Here is a 25,453-nt window from a genome sequence, read left to right as displayed (position 1 = left end):
TCAAGTTGGAAGGGGTTTATCTTTCCATAGGGTACCCATAGTCTTGCACCCATCTCCAGTCTCATCATAGTTGCATGCCATACTCTTTGGTCTTCTTAATTTTTGCATTCTAACTAGCCAAGAGAGGTGCTCGGCGGGGGGAGGGGGTAAATTTTGTTACCATGGAAGCATACATATATATTGAAGAGCATAAAGAGGTATTTGAGCATCTACATACAAACTTTGGAGAGCGTCCTCTCAAGAATTTGGGGGATTTGGTCATAAGTAGGGCAAAAAGTTCTTGAAATGCAATTTGATGGGGCACCTTGTCAGAAGGTGCAATATGGATGTTGCAATTAGAGTTGCAGCAAAACACACACAGCATGGAGAAGATGAAGGAAGCTCAAGGCACACAACAGAGAGTATATTACTTAGTGTGCAATGGAAAGATTAGATAGCCCTAGAGTGATGGGCATATATACAATGCACGGGGGGGGGGGGGGGGGGGGGGGGGGGGGGGGAAACTCCTAGAGAGGGAAAAAATGCCCCGGTGGTCCTAAGTGTGTTCACACACATCACTACCACATGTATATGGTAAGAAATCCCCCCTGGGACTGATGCAATAAACGAGAGCTGGCACATAGAGTATAGGGAAGTGCATGCCCTCATGACATGATCAATTCACAAAGGGGAGTAAGCCCAAAGCTTTGCTTAAAATCTTTGAACTTCTCACGAGAGTGACCTTTGTGAAAAGACTTGCAAGGTTGTCCTATGTTGGCACATAAGCCAAGCTGATATCTCCTACTGAGAGCCTCTCCCTGACATAGTGGTAATGCACCTCAATGTGCTTTGTGCGAGCATGAAAAACTGGGTTCCTCGCAATTGCCAATGCACTCTGATTGTTAGTGTAGATAGTGTTGACAATGTCCTGTCCAACACCTAAATAGGCCATAAGGTGTCTAAGCCATACACACTCAACCGTAGTTGTGAAGAGTGCTTCTTGATGAACCATGATATGCATGAACTATTGAGCATGAAACAAAAACCACTTGTGGACACTCGCATGTCAAAACAACTAGCCCAATATGAATCCAAAAAAGCATGTAAATCTGGTGGCAATGGTCTTCCCTTGGAATAAAACAAGCCAAGATGTAAAGTGCCACTCAAGTAGTAAAAAATCCTCTTGACAGCCTGCCAATGCTTAGACCCTGGGCTATGCATAAATCTGCGGACCTGTGAGACTGCAAACTAAATATCCGGCCTCGTGTTGCATACATAAATAAGGCAAGCAAAAACAATTTGGTAAAGAGTGACATTGGGAGGATCACCACCATCATGAAAACTCAATTTCAAACATGTTCCCATGGGAGTGGCAATAGGTTTCCAATCCTCAAGTCAAAACTTACATAGCAATGTCTCTATGTAACTTGTTTGACACTAGGAAATACCACCATCACACTGCTTAAATTGTATATCCAAGTAATGATGCAACAACCCCAAATCTTTCATATTGAAAGTAGAATTCAAATCAGCGTTAAATTCAGCAATATGTCTCTCATATGGTCCAGTGATCAAGATCATCCATGTAGAGAATGACAACAAGAAGTACATCGCCTTCATGCTTTACAAACAATGTGCTTTTTGTTGGACTATTATGAAATCCTCATTTGACCAAATGAGTGTCAGCTTTCTCATACCAAGCACGAGGAGATTGCTTCAACCAATACACAGCTTTCTTACATTTGCACATTTTTGTCTTCCTTCCCTTTAATGACAAAAGCGCGAGGTTATAAACTTTCTCAAATATGTCACCATTCAAGAAAGTAGTAACAATCTATGACTGATGTACATCCCAACCAAAATGAGCTGCCAATGCACATAGAAAATGCACAATAGTCATACGACAAGTGGGACAAAAAGTCTCTTCATAATCTATGCCTTTTTGTTGTGAATAACCCTTTGCAACAAGTTGAGCCTTATAGCGATCAATCTCGCCATCCGGCTTGGGTTTCAACTTGTAAACCCACTTCATACCAATGGCCTTTTTGCCAGGAGGCAAATCACATAAAGTACATGTGTCATTTTCTATAAGTGCATCATATTCAGATAGCATGGAAGCCATCCAATTTTTTGTGCTTCATCAAAAGACAGAGGTTCCTTAACATCACATAAACTAGACACAGCCATAGTAGAACAATCTGATGCATAAGATGCATGACAAGAACCTGAACGAGTATGACTAGACAAAGGTGTATCCAATTTACTATCACACAAAGTATGCACCAACCATTTTGCCATACCTCTAGCTTGCTCATTCTTAGCCCTTTCCTCATCAAGTACATCATGTACATTTGCATCAATAATAGATTGATCTGTAATATTTTTTGAAGCCCCCATAGGTTGTACATTTGCATCATTGGAATTTACATTCAAACTTCCACCACTAAAAAGAGGCAACAAAGTGTCATGTGAGCTTACATTACTGTCTCTAGGACATGACAACAAGGGCTTCCACAAACACAACATCTCGTCAAACCAAAATACGCTTTGTTTGTGGATGACAACCTGTAACCTTTGCTTTCAATACTATAACCAACAAAAATGCATTTGATAGCCTTATCATCCAATTTTTTGTGCTGCGTTTGTGGTACCAAAGCATAAGCCAAAGAGCCAAAAATGTACATGTGTTCAATAGAATGCTTTCTATCATGCCATGCTTCATAAGGAGTCATAGATTGCAAAGCTTTCATAGGTAACTTGTTAAGTACATAAGCGGCACACATGATGGCCTCAAGCCAAAACAAATGTGGCAAAGCTTGACTTTTGACCATACATTGGGCCATTTTAGTAAGTGATATGTTTTTTCTCTTGGCAACACCATTTTGTTGAGGCATATAAGAAACTATACATTGGTGTTGTATCCCATGACTAGCTAGAAATGCATTAAATTCATGAGACATATACTCCCCCCCGTGATTTGAACGGAGGGTGCCCATAGTACATTTCGAGACAATTTCAGCCATAGCCAGAAATTGTTTGAAGCGCATAGACACTTCAAAATTTTCCTTAAGTGGATACACCCATGCATGCATGGAGTAATCAATGAAAATCACGAAGTAAAGGTAATTGCCCAAGGATGGAGTTTGCATGGGCCCACAAACATCACTATGCACAAGTTGCAACCTACATATGGCCCTAACTGAACCATCCTTTGGAAACTTTGAACGTTGCATCTTATCCAAAATACAACCTTCACAAACATGTTTGACAGGTGCTTCAAGAGGCAACAAAGAAGAAACCATATCAGATTTTTGCTAATGTAGCAAACTGGAAAAATTTAGATGCCCAAAACGTGCATGCCAAAGTTTTGCATATGAAATAGTATTAGAATCCACAACTACATTTGCAAAATTCTGACCACACTTGTCATACGAAGTGAGCTTATACATCCCACAACATAAAATGCCAAATGCAACGATTTCACTACCAAAATTGAGGTCATGTATTGTACATTTGTCATCCACAAATCTTATTACAAGACCAAGTCTAGCAAGTATAGATACAGACAAAAGATTCTTCTTGATCCCAGGTATATACAATGTGCATCAACAAGTGTGAAAGAATCACCATTTGCAGCAATAAGCACAATCTTTCCAACTCCCAGAAATGTGTAAGAGGCATTGTTGGCACAAGTGACTGAATTCCCATGAGGGACAGACTCAAGAGAGGTAAACAAATCACAATGTGAGGTAATGTGCTTTGTAGCACCACTATCAAAATACCACACATGTCAATCTGCAGCAACTGACATGCATGCATAATGGACAGAAGGTTCATAAGTGCACCCTGCACTAAAAGCCCATTCTGCATCAACATCAGCATCATTGTCTCCTTTCACAGAAGACTTAACAATAGTTGCATTTGTAATGAAACAAGCATGTGTAGAGGAACCAGCCTCTTTCTTCTTAGCCTCTTTGGCCTTCAACCTAGGACACAGCTTGATCAAGTGATCATTAGCTTTACAATAATGGCAATGCATCTTCTTTTTACCCTGTTCACCGAAATTCCTGACGAGTTGCTGCCAACAGAAGCATTAGGAACATGTGATTTACCACTTAGAGAAGAACCATGAGAAGTGGATACATTGTTATTACCACCTTTTCTTTGAGCAACAGTAAAGGCCTGTTCACTACATGATGTCTAGTCTTGGTTTTTTCAAAAAGTGGCTCTTGCAACAACAATGTACACAATGCATCAAATTGTACAACTTCTAGATTTTCTTGGGTTATAAGTCTCCAAGTACAAGCAAAAGTCTGGTAAGAATCTAGCAAAGCATCAAGAACAGTCTGCACAAGGAAACTATTGGAAATAACTTTGCGTGGAAAAATAATTTGCTCATTGGTATCCTTGACACTAGCAAGGAAAGTTTCCATATCATTTTTCTCATGCATAATATTCGACTCCAGTTCTTTACGCAGCAGCAATGCAATTTTTACCTCATTACGACTAGCATAAAGACCAGTCAGAATATTCCACGCCTGTTTTGCAAATTTTGCTAAACAAATGTGAGGAGTGATAGTGTGTTGCACGTATTTTACATCCCAACGAGCTTGCTCAGTCGTAGGCAAAACAACTCTGGCAGCAACAATCCTGCCACCAAAACCTGCAACATCCTTAACATCGTCTACATCCTCAGAACCAAGATGTACATCAATGCCTTGCACAATATTCCAAACTCCCTTCTACACAAGGACATGTTGCTTCATATAAGCCCACATAGGGTAATTTTCCCCATCCAATATGTCCTCAAGCAGCAAACATCTTGAACACATCTGTGTTGTTGTCAGCCATGGCAAATGCTGCACTGATGTGAAAACTGCCCAAAAAGAGGAGAAACAAAGAAAGAACAACACATGCTATATAGCACAAACCGTAGTAGACTGTAAGAAACCTGTTATGAAAAAAATGGCATTGATAGAATTTTTGCACAAAATGAAAAAATAGCATGCGCAGTAGTGCATGTATTGGAAACAGAGGCCGAAATGAGCCCGAAGTTTATGATGCAATGGGGAGGTTGGTGTGGACTCGTGTAGTCAAGAAGTTTACATTTTTTGGCATTTTCCCATGGTTATGTTTTCAAGAATGATTTGAGTCTGCCCATTATGCATTCATTTTTGGAATTCTATAAGAGATGTATGTTTCTGTGGATATTGAGTAAAGAGTTCTTCCAAAATGGATGCATGGTATATTCCAACATAGGCATTAGGTTGCAATACTATGTGAAAGTAAAAGTTTGTGTACAAATCTTTGTGTAGGAAAATCAGTTTGCCTCTAAAAGTGAGAGGAGTGCGATTGATGCCCCTAGAAGGAAGCTCCTCTAAAGAGAATAGCAATGAAAGTAGCTCTACCCAACATGATGATGTCCCCCATTGTGCCTTCATCCAAGGTGGTTAGGCCATAGTAAGACTCAAATTATGACGTGAGCAAAGGTGCATCTGACCAAATGGTGAACAACACCTCTAAGACTGACATCCTCAGTATAACCACCTATCTTGTGCTCTAGATCCTTTGAGATAACAAAGGATGGTGCCATAATAGTAAAGAGAAAAATTCAATCCAAACCCACTGCCCCTCCTTACTACCTTACCCTTGATTAAAGCTGTGTGTGTGTGTGTGTGTGTGTGTGTGTGTGTGTGTGTGTGTGTGTGTGTGTGTGTGTGTGTGTGTGTGTGTGTGTGTGTGTGTGTGTGTGTGTGTGTGAGTGAAAGAAGCTGATTTTTAGTACTTGAAAAATCCCTTAGAGCACCCAAATGGTGCCGATTTTGAGGGCAAATACATCACCGGTTACAAAGCCAGCCTAAACACAATAAAGTAGAAATGTAGAGCTATATACAACTAGCCACATAGACAAACTCTAGAACTAAAATCTAGGAGGAAAATCAATCCTAAAGAGAGTAAAAAGTGCCTTGGCAAGCTAAGTGGAGAGAGGATTTCAGCAACCTCTGAAAGAGGCACTTCCACCAAAAGCACACTCTGCAAGTCTCGAAAACTTAAACCACCAAAAACAACCAATGGCACACGCCTGCTCACTTTCTTTGTTTTTTGTGAGCTTTGGCAAGCGTTTGTAGGTCAAAAATATTTTGGGTGAGCTCGTAGAGCCCGGTTTGCTCAGATTCTTGATTTGGGCTCATTTTGGCCTCCGTTTCCACTATAGGCAGTATTGTGCAGGCAATTTTGTCATTTTGTGCAGAATGTTTGTCAGTGACATTTTTTGTATAACAGGTCCCATACATTCTTCTATGGTTTGTGATATATAGCACATGTTTTCACATCAGGTGCAACATTCTCCATGGTTAAAAACAACACATATGTGTTCAAGATGTTTGTTGCTGAGGATAGGTTGGATGGGGACAATTACCCTATGTGGGCTTACATGATGCAACATGTCCTTGTGTCAAAGGGAATTCGGAACATTGTGCAAGACATTAATGTACGTCTTAGTTCTAAGGATACAGGCGATGTTGAGGATGTTGCAGGTCTTACTGCAAGGATTGTTGCTATTAGAGTTGTTTTTCCTAGGACTGAGCAAGCTTGTTGGGATGTAAAAGATGCACAGTCTCATGCATTGATTGTGTTGTCTGTGAAGCGCACTACTACTCCCCACATTTGTTAAGCAATGCAGTCAAAGATTATGCATGAGGAAGATGACATGGACACTTTCCTTTGCTGGTGTCAAGGATACCAATGAGCAACTTATTTTTGCAGGTGAAATCATTTGTGATAGTTCTCTTGTGCAGACTGTTCTTGATGATTTTTCAGATTCTTACCAAACTTTCGCTAGTACTTAGAGACTTATGACCCAAGGAAATCGTGAAGTTGTCAAGTTTGATGCATTATGCACATTGTTGCTGCAAGAGTCACTTTCTAGGAAAAAAATAGGACTAGGCAGCGTGCGGTTGAAAGGCCTTTATTGTTGCTCAAAGAAAAGGTGGTAACAACAATATAGCCACTTCTCATGGTTCTTCTGTGAGTGGTAAATCACCTATTCCTAATGCTTCTACTGACAAGAATTCATCTGGGAACTTTGGCGATAAGGGAAAAAAGAAGATGCGGTGCCATTATTGTAAAGCTAATGATCATTTGATCAAGCAATGTCCTAAGTTGAAGATTAAAGATGCTAAAAAGAAAGAGGATGGTTCCACTACAAATGCAGCTATTGTTAAGTATTACGTGAAAGGAGACTATGATGCGCTGATGATGGGCTTTTAGTGCAGAGTGCACTTATGATCCTTCTGTCCATGATGCATGTTTGTTAGTTGCTACAAAGCACATTACCTCTCATCGGGACTTGTTTACCTCTCTCGAGGATGTCCCTCATGGGATTTCTGTCACTTATGCCAACTATGTCTCTTATCCGATCAAGGGAGTTGGAAAGATTGTGCTTATTGCTACAAATGGCAATTCTTTCACACTTGTTGATGCATTGTATGTACCTGGGATTAAGAAGAATCTTTTCTCTATATCTGCACTTGCTAGACTTTGGTCTTGTAGTCAAATTTGTGGATAACAGATATACAAAACATGATCTCAATTTCGATGATGAAATTGCTACATCTGGCATTTTATGTCGTGGTCTGTATAAGCTCACTTTGTACGACAAGTGTGGGAAGAATTTTGCAAATGCAATTGTGGATTCTATTTCTATTTCATATGCAAAACTTTGGCATGCACGTTTTGTGCATCTGAATTTTTCCATTTTGCTATGTTTACAGAAATCTGATATGGTTGCATCTTTGCTGCCTCTTGAAGCACGTGTCAAACATATTTGTGAAGATTGTATTTTGGGTAAGATTCAGCGTTCAAGGTTTTCAAAGAATGGTACAGTTAGGGCCACATGTAGGTTGCAGTTTGTGCATAGTGATATTTGTCCTTGGAAAATTACCTTTACTTCGTGACTTTCATTGATTACTCCAAGCATGCATGTGTATACCCGCTTAAAGGGAAGTCCAAAGTATTTATGTGCTTCAAATTTATTTTGGCTATGGCTAAAAATGTCTCGAAATGTACTATGGGCACCCGCACCCTCCGTTCCAATCGAGAGGGGAGTATATGTCTCATGAGTTTAATGCATTTCTTGCTAGTCATGGGATGAAAACCAATGTATAGTTCCTTATACGCCTCAGCAAAATGGTGTTGCTAAAATAAAAAATAGGTCACTTACAAAAATGGCACGATGTATGGTCAAGAGTCAAGCTTTGTCACATTCGTTTTGGCTTGAGGCCATCATGTGTGCCACTTATGTACTAAACAGGTGTCCTACAAAAGCTTTACAATCTATGACTCCATATGAAGCATGGCATGATAGAAAGCCCTTCTATTGAGCACATGCTTGTTTTTGGCTGTTTTGCTTATGCTTTTGTGCCACAAACATAACACAAAAAATTAGATGATAAGGCTGTCAAATGTATTTTTGTTGGTTATACTTCTAAAAGCAAAGGTTACAGGTTGTATCATTTGCAAACAAAGCATATCTTGGTCTCACGAGATGTTGTGTTTGTGGAAGATTCTGTTCAACCCTTGCTATCATGTAGTAGAGATAGTAATGTAAGCTCACATGACATTTATGACACTTTGTTGCCTCTTTTCAGTGGTGGAAGTTCGAATGTAAATTCCAATGAGGCAAATGTACAGTCTATGGGGGTTTTTGAAAATGTTACAGATCAGCCTATTACTAATGCAGATGTACTTAATGTACTTGATGAAGAAAGGGTTGAGAATGAGCAAGCTAGAGGTATGCCTAAATGGTTGGTGCACATTTTTTGTGACAGTAAATTGGATGCACCTTTGTCTAGTCGTACTCATTCAAGTTCTTGTCATGCATCTTATGCATCAGAATGTTATGCTTTGCCTATGACTAGCTTACATGATGTTGAGGAACCTCTGTCTTTTGATGAAGCACAAAACTCAAAAAATTGGATGGCTACCATGCAATCAGAATCTGACACACTTATAGAAAATGACACATGGACTTTATGTGATTTGCCTCTTGGTAAAAAGGCCAGTGGTACGAAGTGGGTTTACAAGTTGAAACGCGAGCCGGATGGTGAGATTGATCTCTATAAGGCTCAACTTGTTCCAAAGGGTTATGCACAACAAAAAGGAATAGATTATGAAGAGACTTTTGCTCGCACTTGTCGTATGATTACTGTGTGTTTTTTATGTGCATTGGCAGCTAATTTTGGTTGGGATGTACATCAGTCATACATTGTTACTGCTTTCTTGAATGGTGACATATGTATTTAAGAAAATTTATGTAACACAACCTCGCGGTTTTGTCATTAAAGGGAAGGAAGATAAAATGTGTAAATGTAAGAAAGCTTTGTATGGGTTGAAGTAATCTCCTCGTGCTTGGTATGAGAAGGCTGACACTCATTTGGTCAAACGAGGCATTCGTAATAGTCCAACAAAAGCACATTGTATGTAAAGTGTGAGAGCAACGTACTTCTCATTGTTGTTGTCTAGTGGATGATTTGCTGATCACTGGGACCAAATGAGAGACATATTGTTGAATTTAAGGATTATTTGATGCTACTTTCAAGATGAAAGATTTGGAGATGTTGCATCATTACTTGGGTATACAGTTTAAGCAGTGTGATGGTGATGATTGCCTTGTGTCAGAAAAGTTACATAGAGACATTGCTATGTAAGTTTGGACTTGAGGATTGCAAATCTATTGCCACTCCCATGGAAACATGTTTGAAATTGACTCTTCACGATCCTGGTGATCCTGCTGATAGCACAAATTACCAAACTGCTATTGGCTACCTCATTTATGTATGCAACATGAGGCCGGATATTCAGTTTTTTGTCTCAAAGATCAGTAGATTCATGCATAGCCCAGGGTCTAAGCATTGGCATGTTGTCAAGAGGATTTTTCTGCTACTTGAGTGACACTTTACATCTTGGCTTGTTTTATCCCAAGGGGGGATCAGTGCCTCCACACTTACATGCTTTTTTGGACTCATATTAGGCTGGTTGTTTTGTCACATGATACTATGTCAAGAGTCTCAATGACTATAAATATATCATTAAACATTACGTTTTCTCATGTATTGCTCCAATATGTACAAGGTTTCTCTATCACAAGATGCTTCATTTACCAACGTATTGCAAGTATACTCTCGTTTGTCCCTTGCATAGATCCAACCAAGTAACCATGTAGTGATTGTTCTCTCCAAAAAAATTTCAAGATCTTTTAGTGATTGATTCCACATTTTTGGAAAAATCAAGTAGGTTTTGGGCATATTCCACATTACACTGTAAAGGGCTTTGTAAAAAATTAAAGTATTATTTCCATCCAAATCATGAAAAATTGTCCATGCTACATCCAAGTTCTTGTGGTATACAAATCAATATCTAATTAGAAGATCTGTCTTTTGGCATGCTGCCTGTCCTACTATGACATTAAATTTTTGATGGTGTTGTGGAAAGCATAGCTCAAGAATACGACGAGTCCTTCGCAATCTATTATTGCTCCAAATCCATACCTCAAACCATTGCATGCAAAAATCAAGGAAAGTGATATGCGTCTTTGAGAATAAAATGCCAGACATTTGTACTCTCTTTAATGAGATGCATATGTTTTCCCCAATCTGGACATACATAACCATGTTGCATTTCAATGGTCTTAAGTAAAACACTATTGAGTTCAAGGATCAATACTCTTCTTTGTTTCTGTATAGTAACTCAGGTTGGTGGAATCAATTTCCTTCTAGGCCTATGAGTCCTTAATGACATGTGCCACATCAATAGTAAATGCTTTATACATTTGAAATCAAAATTATATTCTTCGGTATTTCCTGTTTAAAAAAAAAGGCACGATGGTCAATGGAAGAGAAAATATTTTCAATTAACACACTGTGCACCAACATTATTTATTTTATCCATGATATATATAGACTTAAACCTTGAGAAGACAAATTTTTCAATACAAAAGAAAATATTTTTCTTCAATACAGAAGAAATCTTGTACAAAGAGATCCAACCACAAAGATAAAAGAGAGACTTCTTTTGCAAGGTTGAATAACATCTAGTTGATGAAACATAAAAGTCTACATATTTGGTTCATGTTCAAATAATTGGACCCAACACATTCTTTTGGCCAAAATACTACAACCCAACACATTGTTTTGGCCAAAATCTTCTTAGCATATTTCCTCCACTCTTGATGTATGTGAACATTCCATGTGATTGAGTCAACACGCATGCCAAGCCCTTACTAAGTTTTTTCTTCCACCTGCAATAAAAAATATGCTAGATTAGATAATAATTTGATTAAAATTTTTATATTAAAAAAAAAAGTGACTCCTACCATAAGCTTAAGTAGGCCTTTTATAGCTTTGATATGTATGCTTTTGCTGCAACTCCGCTAATGAAGTGACCACAGTCATACCCCAAGCTAGTAGCATAAGCAATAGCATGTTGATCACTCAATTTTTTTGTTTTGTGAGACAATTTTAACAAGTTCAGTTGGTTTGAAGATAGTAGTGGCACACCAAACTTGGATGCCAACATAGCTGGATCCTTGCTTAAGGAGTTTACTAGTTCCTTGCCCCTACTTTCTAGAACATAACGTAACTTGTTATTGTACAATGGTAGGTGCGAGGATGCACAAGATGAGTATAAGTATTTTGTTATTTGTAACATTCTTTTGCTACAATGCTCATGAGGCTAGACTCACATGGTAGTGCTACACTAACATACAAAGACAAGGCTCGAACTTAAGTTTAATCCTACAAAATAAATTTTAATTTATTGTTAGAGATTATGACTCTTTCTTAGCACATGTAATTGCTACAATAGGATATGAAATTTTGAGCCTCACTTGGAACTACTGAGCTAGGATTCTATGACAAGGACGTTTGTCGCATACACACACTAATGTGATGCTTACCTAGCATGCTACCTATTTCACATTTGGAGGTGAGACTCAAACTTAAGTTTATGCCTAAGGCTTAAGTCTTAACCTTATGCTTATGTTTCAAGTGTAAGGCTTAAGTCTCAAGCCCTTTCTAGTCTCAACTCATTCACCATGTATAAAATTATTATATTGTGCACATCCAAGCCCTATTTAAAAAACCTCTTAACTATGCATTTTTCAAGGTATGATCCCTTTTACTTCATAATCCGTAAATATTTTTGTTATTTGGAAGATTTTATTGCTACAATGCTCTTGAGATTGACCTAACATGGTAGTGCTCATGACCTTTGCCTCACATGGTAGTGCTACACTAACATGTGGAGGCAAGGCTCAAACTTAAGTTTGAGCCTACAAACTAAATTTCAATGCCTTGTTAAGTACAAAGACATGATGAGTTTCATGTAAAATATGCAAGTGCTACACTAGAATATGGTTTTTTAAGCCTCACTTAGAACAACTCAGCTAGGACTTTTGTGATTGAAGTTCATACACTAGTGCTTCACTAGCTCTCCTTGTTAGGTTTGAACTTAAGTTTGAGCCTTAGTGTTTGGTGATGGTATTATTGTTTCACCAAAACCAAAATTTCTTACTCTGAATACACATATGTATGTTACCTATGATTTGTGAATTGGCACTTTTTAAAAATAAAATACGTGCTTTGTGATGGCTCAAACTCAAGTTTGATCCCCCCATGACTTTTCAATGGTAGATGTGCATAGATACCACTCAATCAACAACAATTAAATCTAAGAAAAATGACATGATTTTAGAGAAAGACACAAGATATTATTAGGAAAATAGTGTGTTTAAAGGACCTAAAGTCTCACAATTGATCAATTCAATACACTATCCTACCTTTTTACACTTTAGGAGTTTGTTGGTACATGATAATGGCATGCATCATTAAACCTAGTATCAAAAATACTGTAAAAGGCATTCTCACCTTTTTCATCAGCTACAATGTCTTGAGGGACTCTATCATACCCTTGTGCATCCTCATTGCCTGCATGATGATCCTCATTATCTTCCACATTTTATTTTGTACCCTCAACATCCACAACCGGACTCATTTCTCCAACATTGTCTCCCCCCCTTTGATGGTCAAAATTCGTAGCTTCTTGAACTTCGCTATCATCCGTGTTGTCTACATTATCATTGTCTTCATTTCCATCAACATCCTCTCCACTGCTTTGTTGCTCATCGATGCCAAGATTGTTAAGGTCTTCTTTTCCTGTATCATCCAACTCCACTGTTTGTCTCGTAAGTGACCCTTAAAGAATTCTAGAACATAGCTCTGCTCAGGAAAAGCCCCTGTGATAAGGCCATCAATGAAGTTTCTATCAATAAATGTGTGATCCTTGCCACAAGAGCTTGAGAAAAAGACTCTTTTTGCCAATAACCTCAAACCTATCAACCTTGCTAACAAAAAGAGCAACCATTGCAGTGTCCACAGTTCCATCTATCCATGAGTCATCTCTTGTTGCTTGGATATTTCCATATTCAATATGGACCTTAGTTGATTGGCTAGAAACCCCTTCAACAATCATTCCGATATTGATGAAATCAATGAAACACACTAGCACATATTTGTATTGTGCATTCAAATGTGTTTAGATTGAGAGCCAAATTTGCAAAGAAATATGTAGAGAGCTGTTCTTTAGTACCATGAAGGTCCAAGATGACCAATTGAAATGGTACATGTCTGTACTTCAAAAGTCTTCAAACCTCACTTTAAGCTCTAAATGAGCACATGGAGGGCCTGCTTGAGCCTATGATAGACTCTGGTTTACAAATAAATATTGATAAAAGACTCACATTCATGTTTTCAAAGAATTAAACAAGTACCTTCCAAGACTCAAAGTCCTTCTTGGTTTGGTTGACACCAGGTGGTGGCTTAGAAGAACAACCATTACTTACTTATTTTAGCCTCACGCGTAAGTAAAAATAGACCCTTTTGAGGACCATCGGAGCTTCGAGTAACCGAACACTGTGCTGTAAAGCACACCATGACCCCCTGAGCGATATTCTCATTTCAAGCTATCACACACTCTAATCTAAAAACCGATCATAAAAAGACATTAAAAAACATCAAAATAACGAGTGAAAACTTGGTGCAAAATGTCTAAAAACTCAAGCAGTTAACCTTCGAGGGTATTCGCAGATGCTTATAGGTGCCAAAGGCATATGCATCTTTGCTCTGGTCGTGTGCTAGAGGCCGAGTAACTAGCGAGAACTTCGACTTACATGGGTTCTCAATACCCACCTACCTAAGGTTCCGGGCCCTGGGAGGGGACCCAAGGTAGTACAACCCAAGACCCAGACATAGCGGCTAGTAACTCTTCATCTGACTACAATATTATGGGGGCATACTACACCAAACCCCAAGAAAGTAAGCAAAAACATACCTGTCTGGGCCCCACAGCTTGGATCTAGTGTGTTTAGTCGCTTTATAGAAACCTTTAGTAGAGCTACTCGCTCTGAACCTGCGGCTACTGAAGTTAACGAAGGTGAGGGAGAGGTAGATTCGCCTTTGGTATCTCAGGGGGAGTCTATACTCCCCAAGAGTGTCCACGTTGATATCTTTCCCCCTGCTTTCATGGAAGACCTTGCAAAGCAATCACCCCCAGACGTTCTACTACCCGATGGTAGGAGTCTTGTGGAGATGCAAGAAGTGAGCACTATATGCAAGCGGCTAGGGAGAGGGAAATGGAGAGTTTCCTAGAACAACGCCGAGTCATGAAGGGAAAGAACCCTGGGACAGCAGGCATAGCAATTGAGCAATCGAGTGCTCCTCAGTTAGTAGGCAATGTGGGTCAAACTGTGGGGAACAACAATGCTTCCACCTCAAGGGAAACCTCTAGTACGTCGGGCCTAGAAAGATTTCTCAACAAAAATTGGGAATATGACCTACAAACTGAAACCTTGGCTGACATGTACACGGGTTACACATACCATATAGGTTGGTTAGAAGTTGTAAAATATACTTCTAGCACCACAAGTCTAGAGGAGCGACAACAAATGGTCTGCAATGTCATCCATAGCATCATCCAATCGGAGAGGCAAAACCAAGGGATTAACATTCCTTCAACGGGCCTTATGAGATTCTTGGATACGAGCAAGGCCAGACAACCGACACTATCATAGATGGAAACTCCTTCAGTGAGTCCAATGGACCCTTCATATATTGTGTCGTTTGGAGTTTTGGTACAGTATGAACCCACAAGTAATAGTTTTACTTTTCCAAATCTAGCTCATTTGTCTCTCGGAGACACTACGGCTACAATACCTACTCCGGTGATGAGTACAAAAAGTACACCTTGGACCTTGTTTGTTAGCACTACATCGTTACCTAGGCGGCACAGTGCCCCCAACAATACCTACATCTGTGCATCAAGCTTATGTACCTGTTGCACCTCATGCCCACATAGCTCCCACACCCCCAATTATGTCAAGGTCTTATACTCCACAATGGCATTATCAGAGATCTTATTCAAGTGGGGCCCTAGCATTTAGCAATAACATGTCGTATCCGGCACCGGCTATACCTAGGGCTACCCCTATGAACTTTGGACCACCATGTGGTACACCACCATATGAGGTATGGGACCCGAGGGCCGCGCGTATGCCAAGGCAAAGGCCAACTCCCATCCCACATGTAGTTCCAGGAGTGTCTACACGTGCAACCACTATACCCGCTTATTTAGGAGATTTGGCAGCATTTGCTCAAGCCATCAGTCGATCTATTGCTGAGAATATACGTAAGACGTCTGATATAGAACCTAGAAGTAAGACAGTACAAATAGCCAAGCTCACACAAAAATTTAGTGGAGACAGGGATGTGAGAAAGCATATTGAAGTGTTTGAACAAATATACGATTCTCTAGGAGAACACAATGACCTGCATAAGAGTAATGCTTTAAGACTAACCTTAAGTGGGAAGGCTAGGGATTGGTATAGAACCCTAAGGGTGGAAGAAAAAACGATTTACCCTACTCTTAGGAGACTGTTCTTGAAAGAATACATACGAGAGGGAGTGCTTTGGGGTGTAGCATCTCAGCTCCAAAAATCCCAACGAGAGGAAGGAGACTCGGTGAGAGAATTTATTAGTCACTTGAATCATTTGAATTCTTGTTGTAATCCAAATGAGCGCTTCAATAATAATCAATTGCTTGATAGATTCATTAGGGAATTACGACATGAGGATATCTACAATGGCGTAGTCATTAGAGGTATCACCACTTGGGAAGCAGTCACCACCAATGCGATCCAATTGGAGGATAATTTAATGATTCAAGGAGCAGGAGTGTCTGTTGAGCCTAAATCTACTAGCTCACAAGCGTCAAGGCATCAACCAGTGACCCTAAAGCCTATTGCTAAGGAGCCAAAGATATCTGAGATGACTTTAACAGATCTCACCAAGGCCATTCAAGAGAGTTAGAGACAATCATGCTCTGTAAAACAATCATATGTATCCAAGAAAGGAGCAACAATGGTGCTCAGTATGCTATGGTCCGCAAAGTACCAGTGAATGCCCTACTTTTAGAGAAAAATTCAATGGGAATTGCAATGCCTGTGGGAGGTATGGTCATCAAGCTAAGGATTTCATAGTATTTAAGCATGCGATGGCCAATAGACAAACCTTATCATGGACAGACACACCTGGAGTGCCTGCATTGATGCCGGACCCACCTCTTGAATAACAATCACAACACATGGTCCCTAGGGCCCAAAATGTTGTTCAAACAACACCCTTGCCACCTCCAGTGTGTGCTAGGACCACAACCACCACATCCGAGAATCACTTCTGTTAATCAAGTGGGTTTTGAATCATCTATTTCTTGTTTGGAAGGCTGTGAGGAAGATATAGACCCTAATATTGCCTATGGGATTGATGCGCTTGAAGAAAGTCCACAATACTACATGGAGGACTATTGGGGACAATTCAAACCTGTCTATCAAGTAGTTGTTGTTGCTGCAAGAGGCCAAAATATCAATTACACTGCCAAGAGACCACCTCTTCCATGTTATGAGTGTGGAGGTCCACATCGTGTGGCCGAGTGTCCTATTAGGCTACAAAAGAACGCAACACTAATGCAGACCAATCAAGCGAGCACGTCTACAATGCCGATACTCATGTGTAATTGATGTGGCATAGATAATTTGATTGCCCAATGTTTGAATAATCCAAATGCGCCACACATCACGCCATTAAACTTGATTGAGGTTACCAAGGAGCCATCACAAAGTACACGTGTGGTACCAGTAAACATACTCACATGATCGATGCTCCAAAATCAAAATTATATTCTTGAAGAAAGAGACACGGTATCAATTGCCCAATCTCAGAAGAAGAAGAAAACACAAAGGAAGAGATTGCAAAAAGCAGGGAAGCCAGACCCCAGTTCAAAGACCAACATAGGGACTAGTGACGACCCCGTATATATGAATAACACTGAAGAGGATTCTGATTCAGGTGAAACCATGGAGACCAAAATGACCACTAAGAAAGAAACCAATAAGGAAGATTGTCATGAGCCAGAATGGCCAAGATCCAAGAAGAAGATAGGAACTTATCCAAACCCTGCAGAGGAGATCAAGCGAGTCAAGCAATTAAGGAGTTTGGTAGAAGATACCCAAAGGGATCGAGAACCAGCACCTAGGCATATCCAGATCAAAGACACATTGTTCTCTACGCAACAAAAACTTCACAAAGTCCATAGACCCCTAGCCATACCTAGTGTCATCCAAGAAGAAAGTGACTTAAAGTCATGGGAAAGTGGGTGTACTCACTTCTTGTTGGAAAGAACATTTATAGAGGGACTATCCCATCTTCCCCACATCAAGGGACTGAAGCCAAAAGGTGTCGTTAAATATTGCCAAACTGATGGATTTCGTGGCTTCAAAAGTTAGAACCACCATCATTTCCAAACTATATAGAGACCCTGAGCTATTCTTAGCTCTTCGAGCTTTCCTCAATGGATAATTGAAGGTCGGGCTACCACAATTTTCATAGATGGATGGAGCTAGGGAGATGCCAATAGAGGAGGAACACTTAGATCCACAACCCAACCTAGATAAGAACCCTGTTGTAGAAATACATGTTAACAAGTTGGGACAATACTTTGAGGGCAATGAATCCAATGGAACCATACCAATCACTACCAAGGGATTAACTATGAAGGGAATCCTTGATGGTGGCATTGGGGTTAGCATTGTGACTAAAAATTGCTGGGAAACTATGGGAATACCTCACCTTGGGACCACAACCATAGTAGTAAAGATGGCCAATGGGTCTATTGTTAAACCTATTGGGATGCTAGAAGATCTCAAAAGCAAGGTATTTGGACATAAAATACCTTCATTGTTATGGATTTCTCCAAGCACACTATGACATTTGAGATGATCTTAGGACGTCCTTTCATGAGGGAAGCAAAAATGGTGCATGATTTGTCTAAACACCATGTCTACTTGCAGTTCCAAGATTATGTCATTCGAGTGGATCTTGTAACTGGTCGAGCACATCCTCTAGGAAGCAGGTTTACATTGATCATACATCTGACATCACAGCTCACTTGGCCCCATTGCAGTATTCTTACTCATGTAGAGTGGACACTCATGTTGGGGAAGATTCTCCTTATATGGATATACTACCTGGGATGATCGAGTTGGACAGTGTGGATTGGATCCATTTAGCAGCAACCATAGACACTTGGGAAAACAACCCGACCTGGGTAACACCTGAGTGGGATGAAATGCCACCACTCGTACCCTTAAATATGCTAGAAGCAATGCATATAGCTTCTGATGACCTACAAGATGAAGGCTTGACTGGCATTGGAACCAGGAGCGTCTCACAAGACTATAGCCCACACGATTTGGAGTCAGAATAATCAATTGAAATTGACTCTGAGGACAAAGAATATGAGTTAAATCTTAGTGCAAATGTGGGGACAAACCATTCAGGGCCCAGTGGTACCTTAGATAACGATCTATCCAAGGGAGCAGAAGACACAAGTAGCAATTCATCTAGTGACTCTTCACTAGAGATTGGCCATAACCAAAAATTAGACAAGAAGAGTAAGAGATATAAGAGGCGGCGTTATCGAGCAAATGTGCGTGCTAGAATAAAGGCAGAGTTGAAGAAGATACAAGCTCAAGCTCAGGCTAAGGAGCGACAACAACGCATAAGACACCAACGAGAGGCCAACGTGGGAGTTACACATGCATTCCATGTTGAAACAGAGGATGATTGGTTGGACTCTGACATACCTCAACGATACCCTATTGAGCTAAATAGCGCCTATGGAAAAGTACTATATAACACATTATTGGATACAAGGGATCAACATAATTTGATGACGGTGCAATAGGTGAGGTCCTTTACTCCCATGTCTCCCCGCCCTCTGCACATCTGCTCGTGGCCCCACAAGGCTCTTCTCACACGTCAACATTCTCTCTCTCTCTCTCTTCTACATTAAAATAGGGTTTGGATGTTCCTACAGACTGTGACAAAACAAACGACGACGTGACAGCTAAGGTTATTTACTCCCGCATCTCCCACTCCTCTATGTATCTATTGGATATCCCAAAAAATCTCTTTCTCACACATCTACATTAACTCTCTCTCTCTCTCTCTCTCTCTCTCTCTCTCTCTCTCTCTCTCTCTCTCTCTCTCTCTCTCTCTCTCTCTCTCTCTCTCTTTGATTGCAGGTGAAGATCAGTTATAGCAGTGGTTTTAAGATTTGAATTTTGAATTTCAAATTTGAAAGGCTTATCCAAGTGCACCTCTCTCTCTCTCTCTCTCTCTCTCTCTCTCTCTCTCTCTCTCTCGTGTGTGTGTGTGTGTGTGAGATACCTTCTTCTAATCTTTTTGTGTAATTACCATCAAATACTCTTAATCACGCCGTAATCTCTTCTTATCTCTTTGTGTAATCTCCCTTGACTCCTCTTAATCACTCCCTCCCTTCCTCTTAATCTCTCCTAAAGTTGCACTAATCAATATTTCATTCTACTAACCATTGTAACTTGTCTTTTGAGATTACATTCCCGGGTCATAAACTTCTACTCTCCTCTAGAAGAATCTTTGAGATATTTTTCTTAGATACTAACATTTTCCTCTCCTCTTATCTATTGTCCTTTTTTAATTTTGAATGCATCTCAAAATTCACTCTTCAATCTCATTCTATTAGTTTCTAATCTCTATTTAATCCTCTTTATTAATGACTACATACACTCATAATTATTTTCTATTGTCTCCTTGATACACCTTTTCAACTCTTTCACTGAGTTAATCAAACTACAACTACGTCTAAAATCACGCTCTATAAATTGAAAGTAAGTGACTATTCTCTAATTAGAGTACTTAATCAATAAGTACTCTAATTAAAAAAAAATATAGCTCTAATTAAGTACTCAATCAATAACCATTTAAAGATAGATAACAACACTTACTTGGCTGAGTACTGAGTGTGCCATTGCCACTTGACGTAGATTCTTTGCTTTTGATATTTAGCTCATTTTTGGTGCCTTGTTTCCTTGTTGAGAAACTAGAACAATGAATTGATATAGCTTAAACCTCACCTTCTAATGCTATCAAAGCACTAGCATATACTGCTCTAGTCTGGCCTCATGAGCTTATTGTGGATATTTTAGGATGATAGTGTTGCCTCATGCAAGTGCTTGAGACTTAACCAAGGCCAGAGAATAATAGCTCTAGGATCGAATTTAAGTTTGAGTCTCAACTACATGTGCCAGTGTAGCACGAGGGTTCAAAGTTATCCTCATCAGATCCTTGGCTACCAATGGCAAGAGGCTCAAACTTAAGTTTGAGCCATTTTGAAGTTTGAGCCATTCATGTCTATGCTAGTGTAGCGCTATTGTGCAATGCTACCTGCATGACATTGTTGAGGCTACTACCAAGGGCATAGAATAACACATTTAGGCTCAAACTTAGATTTCAGCCTTAACTTTATGTTCTAGTATAGCAAAGCACTACTATACAAGCCCATCCTCTTGACATCCTTGTAGCTACAATGGAAAGAGCCTTGCTTGTGTGTGCTAGTGTAGCACTACTATGCAAGGGCACAACCTCATGACATCCTTGTGTGTGCTATCAAGGACATGGAGAAATATCTTTGGTACTGTAGCACTAGGGTGCAAGGTTAGCCTCGTGACATCCTTGTACTATCAAGGGCATAGAATAACATCCTTGTAAAAAACAATGGGAAGAGGCTTGAACTTAATTACAGACCTTGCCTACATATGTCAGTATAGCACTACCATGCAAGTCTAGCTTCATGACATCCTTGTGGATACCAAAGGAAAATAAAAACACTTTAAGGCTCAAACTTATTTTGAGCCTCAATTGGATAAGCTATTGTAGCACTAGGGAGTAAGGCTAACCTCATCCTTTAGAGATATTAATTCCAAGAGGCTCAAACTTAAGTTCGATCCTCATTTGCATAGGCTATTGTAGCACTAGAATGCAAGGCTAGCCCGATGAAATCCTTGTGGCTACCATGGGTATAGAATAGCACCTTAGGCTTGAGCCTAAGTTCAAGCCTCATTTGCATATGCTAGTGTAGCACTAGGATGCAAGGTTTGCCTCATGACATCCTTGTGTCTACTAAGGGCAAGAGGCTCCAACTTAAGTTTGAGCCTTGCCTACATATGATGGTATAGCACTAGCATGAAAGTCTAGCTTCATGACATCCTTGTGGATACCAAGGGAATAGAACAACACATTTAGGTTCAAACTTAACTTTGAGCCTCAATTGCATATGATACTGTAGCACTAGTGTGTAAGGCTAGCTAAGGGAAGTCCTTGTGGCTACTTAGGGAAAGAGGCTCGAACTTAAGTTCAACCTCTCCTACATATGCTAGTATAGCAAGTTTAGCTTAATGACATCGTTGTGGCTACTTAGGGAAAGAGGCTCAAACTTAAGTTCAAACCTCGCCTACAAAGTCAGGCTTGAACTTAAGTTTGAGCCTCTACTGCATATGTTATTGTAGCACTAGGGTGTAAGGCTAGCCTCATGACATCTATGTGGCTACCAATTCCAAGAGGCTTGAACTTAAGTTCGATCCTCACTTGCATATACTAGAGAAGCACTAGCGTGCAGGGCTTGGGGCTATACCAAGGTCATAGAAGAACACCTTTAGGCTCGATCTTAAGTTCAAGCCTCAACTACATATTCTTTAGCACTAGGATGCAAGGCTTGCCTCATGACATCCTTGTGGCTAGTCTTATTTGCATATGCTATTGTAGCACTAGGGTGTAAGGCTAGACTCATGACATCCTTGTGGATATTAAAGGCAAGAGGCTCGAGCTTAAGTTCAAGCCTCACCTAGGTATGTTAGTATAGTACTATCATGCAGGTCTAGATTCATGATGTCCTTTTAGGATTCATGCAAGAATAGAAAAACACTTAGGATTGAACTTAAGTCTAGCCTCATGACATCCTTCTAGTTACCAATTCCAAGAGGCTCAAACTTAAGTTCGATCCTCACTTGCATATTCAAGTGCAGCACTAGCATGCAAGGCTAACTTGATGACATACTTGTGGCTACCAAGGGCATATAATAGAACCTTTAGGCTTGAGCTTAAGTTCAAGCCTCCAGCGCCTAAGGGAATTAAAATATCACTTTTAGGCTCAAACTTAAGTTTAAGCTTCCTCTCCATATACTAATGTAGCACTAGGGTGCATGCCTAGCCTCATGTCATCCTTTTGGCTAGAAAAATCATAGAGCTTCACTTTTAGGCTTAAATTTAATGTAGCACTAACTTGCAAGACTACTCTCATGACATCCTTGTGGCTAGCAAGGGCGCAGAACTTAAGTTCGGGCCTCGCCTACACATGCTAGTGTATTTTTTCAATTGTAATATTTAACTTGAACATGTGCTCCTTGTTTAGGTTCTAAAATTGTTCTTTTTTGTTGTTTCAAGAATGGAGGTTTCCAATGTACCAAGTATACGAGAGCAGGGTGCACAAGTCTTCACACTCGATGTTCTTGGAATGTCCACTCAAGCCAAAACAACTGTTCCAAGAATAAAGGTTGACAAGACCTTTGAATTAACAAAAGAAGGAGGAGTGAAGTGGTTTGTGGATACCTACGATACAGATGCAAACTACAAAGATAAAATCCATCTATATTTGTCACAAGGTGATATAAAATATGGAGACATGGAGTTTGTTGTGGGTGTCAAAGATGATGTGGATGCAACAACAATGCCATGCTTTGCATGTAATGTGCTACCTATTGGAGAGACCACAAAGGCAAACAAGTTTTGGTTATCATTGGGAAATTTTCATGTAGCATACATGAATGGTAGCAAACTAGGAAAATAAAATTCTATTGTAAAATTAGGATTGAAGATCTCCAGCTTCACTAATCAAGAAGACTCAGGTGTGGATTGTGTGGAAGACCTAGTGAAGGCAGTGAAACATGCAAAGTGAGTCTTGAGCTTACCAAAGAAGATTGTACCTACAAAGAAACCAATAGGGACACTATCTAAGAAAGTTGTGGAGAAGACAGGGAAAGCCATAGTTAGGAGTGCACTTGCAGCATCAAGAGGTGCCCATGCAAGCGCTTCAACACATGCAGAGAAGATCACTGCCACCATTAATTTAGAGGAGCAAGAAGGTTCACAAGAGCAAGATGCACAAGGACTCACAAGAAAAAGAAAGGCAAACGATGATTCTACTCTTAAGGAAGATCGACAAAAACTAGCAAAGAGGAAGATGAAAAAGAGTGCAGAAGAAAAAGAGGTTTTTGAAGAGGAGTTGATGGAAATGGAAACTCCATCCGAAAATAACAAGGCAATGATCTCCTTAGAAATCAAGAAGGGATTCTATCCTTTTGGGATTAATAAAGTCTTTAGCATTGACGTGACAAGGTGTTTTCGTGCTCCATCAAACTATGTGTACAGAAGATTGAATCTAGATTAGGTTAGGATTTTGACTTTAGACTTCATTCAAGAACCAAAGTAAGAGGAGATATTGGCAATTTTAATGCCTTGTGATCCTTCCCAAAAAACTCCTCTTGAAAAACTTGCCAAAGAGGATGTTCACAATGTTGATTATTGGATCATCTCTAGACAACACTCCATTAGTGCTGCAAAATGTTTGTAGGGTGCAAAAGTTGCAAAGGTTATCTGTCAAAGCAAGGGACTTGCCGTACACTGTGTGCGAGCCACAATTGGCTACAAGCACACAACCAGATTAATCTAGCTAGCTCAAGAGAGCAAGGGTGTGTCACTCACCGCCCTACGCTCGCCTTCGTGGAGGATTCCTCACCACGAAGAAGAGGGAGCTACCGTCGTGCCATGCTCAACCGCCTCACCACCACCGTGTTGTCGCAATGCTTGATCACTCGCTCTCTCTCTCTCTCTCTCTCTCTCTCTCTCTCTCTCTCTCTCTCTCTCTCTCTCATGCGCGCACACACACACACACAAGGAGATGAAGAAGAAGATGGAGATGAAGCAAAAACACTCTTCAATTGCACAAATGAGAGAATGAGTGATTTTTAGGTTTCGGTGACTTTTATACGAGCTCGTCCATTCACACTAGGACGCCCATGCTTAGCCAACTAACCCTTGAATGTTCCAGTTAGAGTGCACCTCTCATCGGCGATCACTCTTACCCTTTTCCTATTGTATCGACAAGCCTGGCCTATGACTACTAGAAGTGGATGACGGTGGTAACATGCTCCCCTTCCTGATGTAGATTCCGCCCTCGGAATATAACAATGCAACATCAGGATCCACGATAGGAGTACCTGTAGTAGCAGAAGAAAAACAACATTGTGAAAGCTCAAAGGCAGCATGTGTAGGCGTGCAATAAGTGAGATGCATACATGATATTTTAGGAAATGCAAAAAAAAAATCATGACTTGTAACATTGCCAACTAGAACAAGTGTAGTACTTGAATAAAAATGCAATTGAGTTAAGGTCTATTAGGTTGACTCTAAGAGAAGTACACAAGATCTAGGACTAAGTAAGTACTAGATTAACCAAAGTTAATTAAAAATATTGACTAAAGAGTAGGTAACTCTAGGAATGCTCTTCGGGGTCTAAAGACTAGTGATCTTGTCACTTATACCACTTAAGTGTTATCAACATAAAATACAAGGAAGTTTGTGCTATTTGCTTTCTTTTTTCTCTTTTTTTTGTTTTTTGGTTGTCATAGTTGCTACAAGTAGCTGGGGGACTCGAAGTCTCAAATACCAACAGTTGGGAGACTCGAGGTCTCAAATACCAGCTTAACACATGGACTTCCACAACACAAGTCACACTTAGGTGGAATAAGCTAGAGAGAACTATATCCTCATAGCTTAAAACATTACAAAAGTTACTACAATTGATAGACTATTTAAGAATTAAAGTCGGCAATTAAGTGGCTTAGTTTAGCTTAAGGTCCTGATACCTACTTAAATCCAACTAATAGACCAAACTCAAAGAGAAGAACAAGGTACTAGAAGTTTGAAAAAATTGT

Source organism: Adiantum capillus-veneris, chromosome 17 (assembly GCF_014529385.1).
Source record: "Adiantum capillus-veneris isolate H3 chromosome 17, ASM1452938v2, whole genome shotgun sequence".
NCBI classification, from domain to species: Eukaryota; Viridiplantae; Streptophyta; class Polypodiopsida; order Polypodiales; family Pteridaceae; genus Adiantum; species Adiantum capillus-veneris.
The sequence above is the reverse complement of the archived record's forward strand: the minus strand, read 5'-3'. Positions refer to the sequence as shown.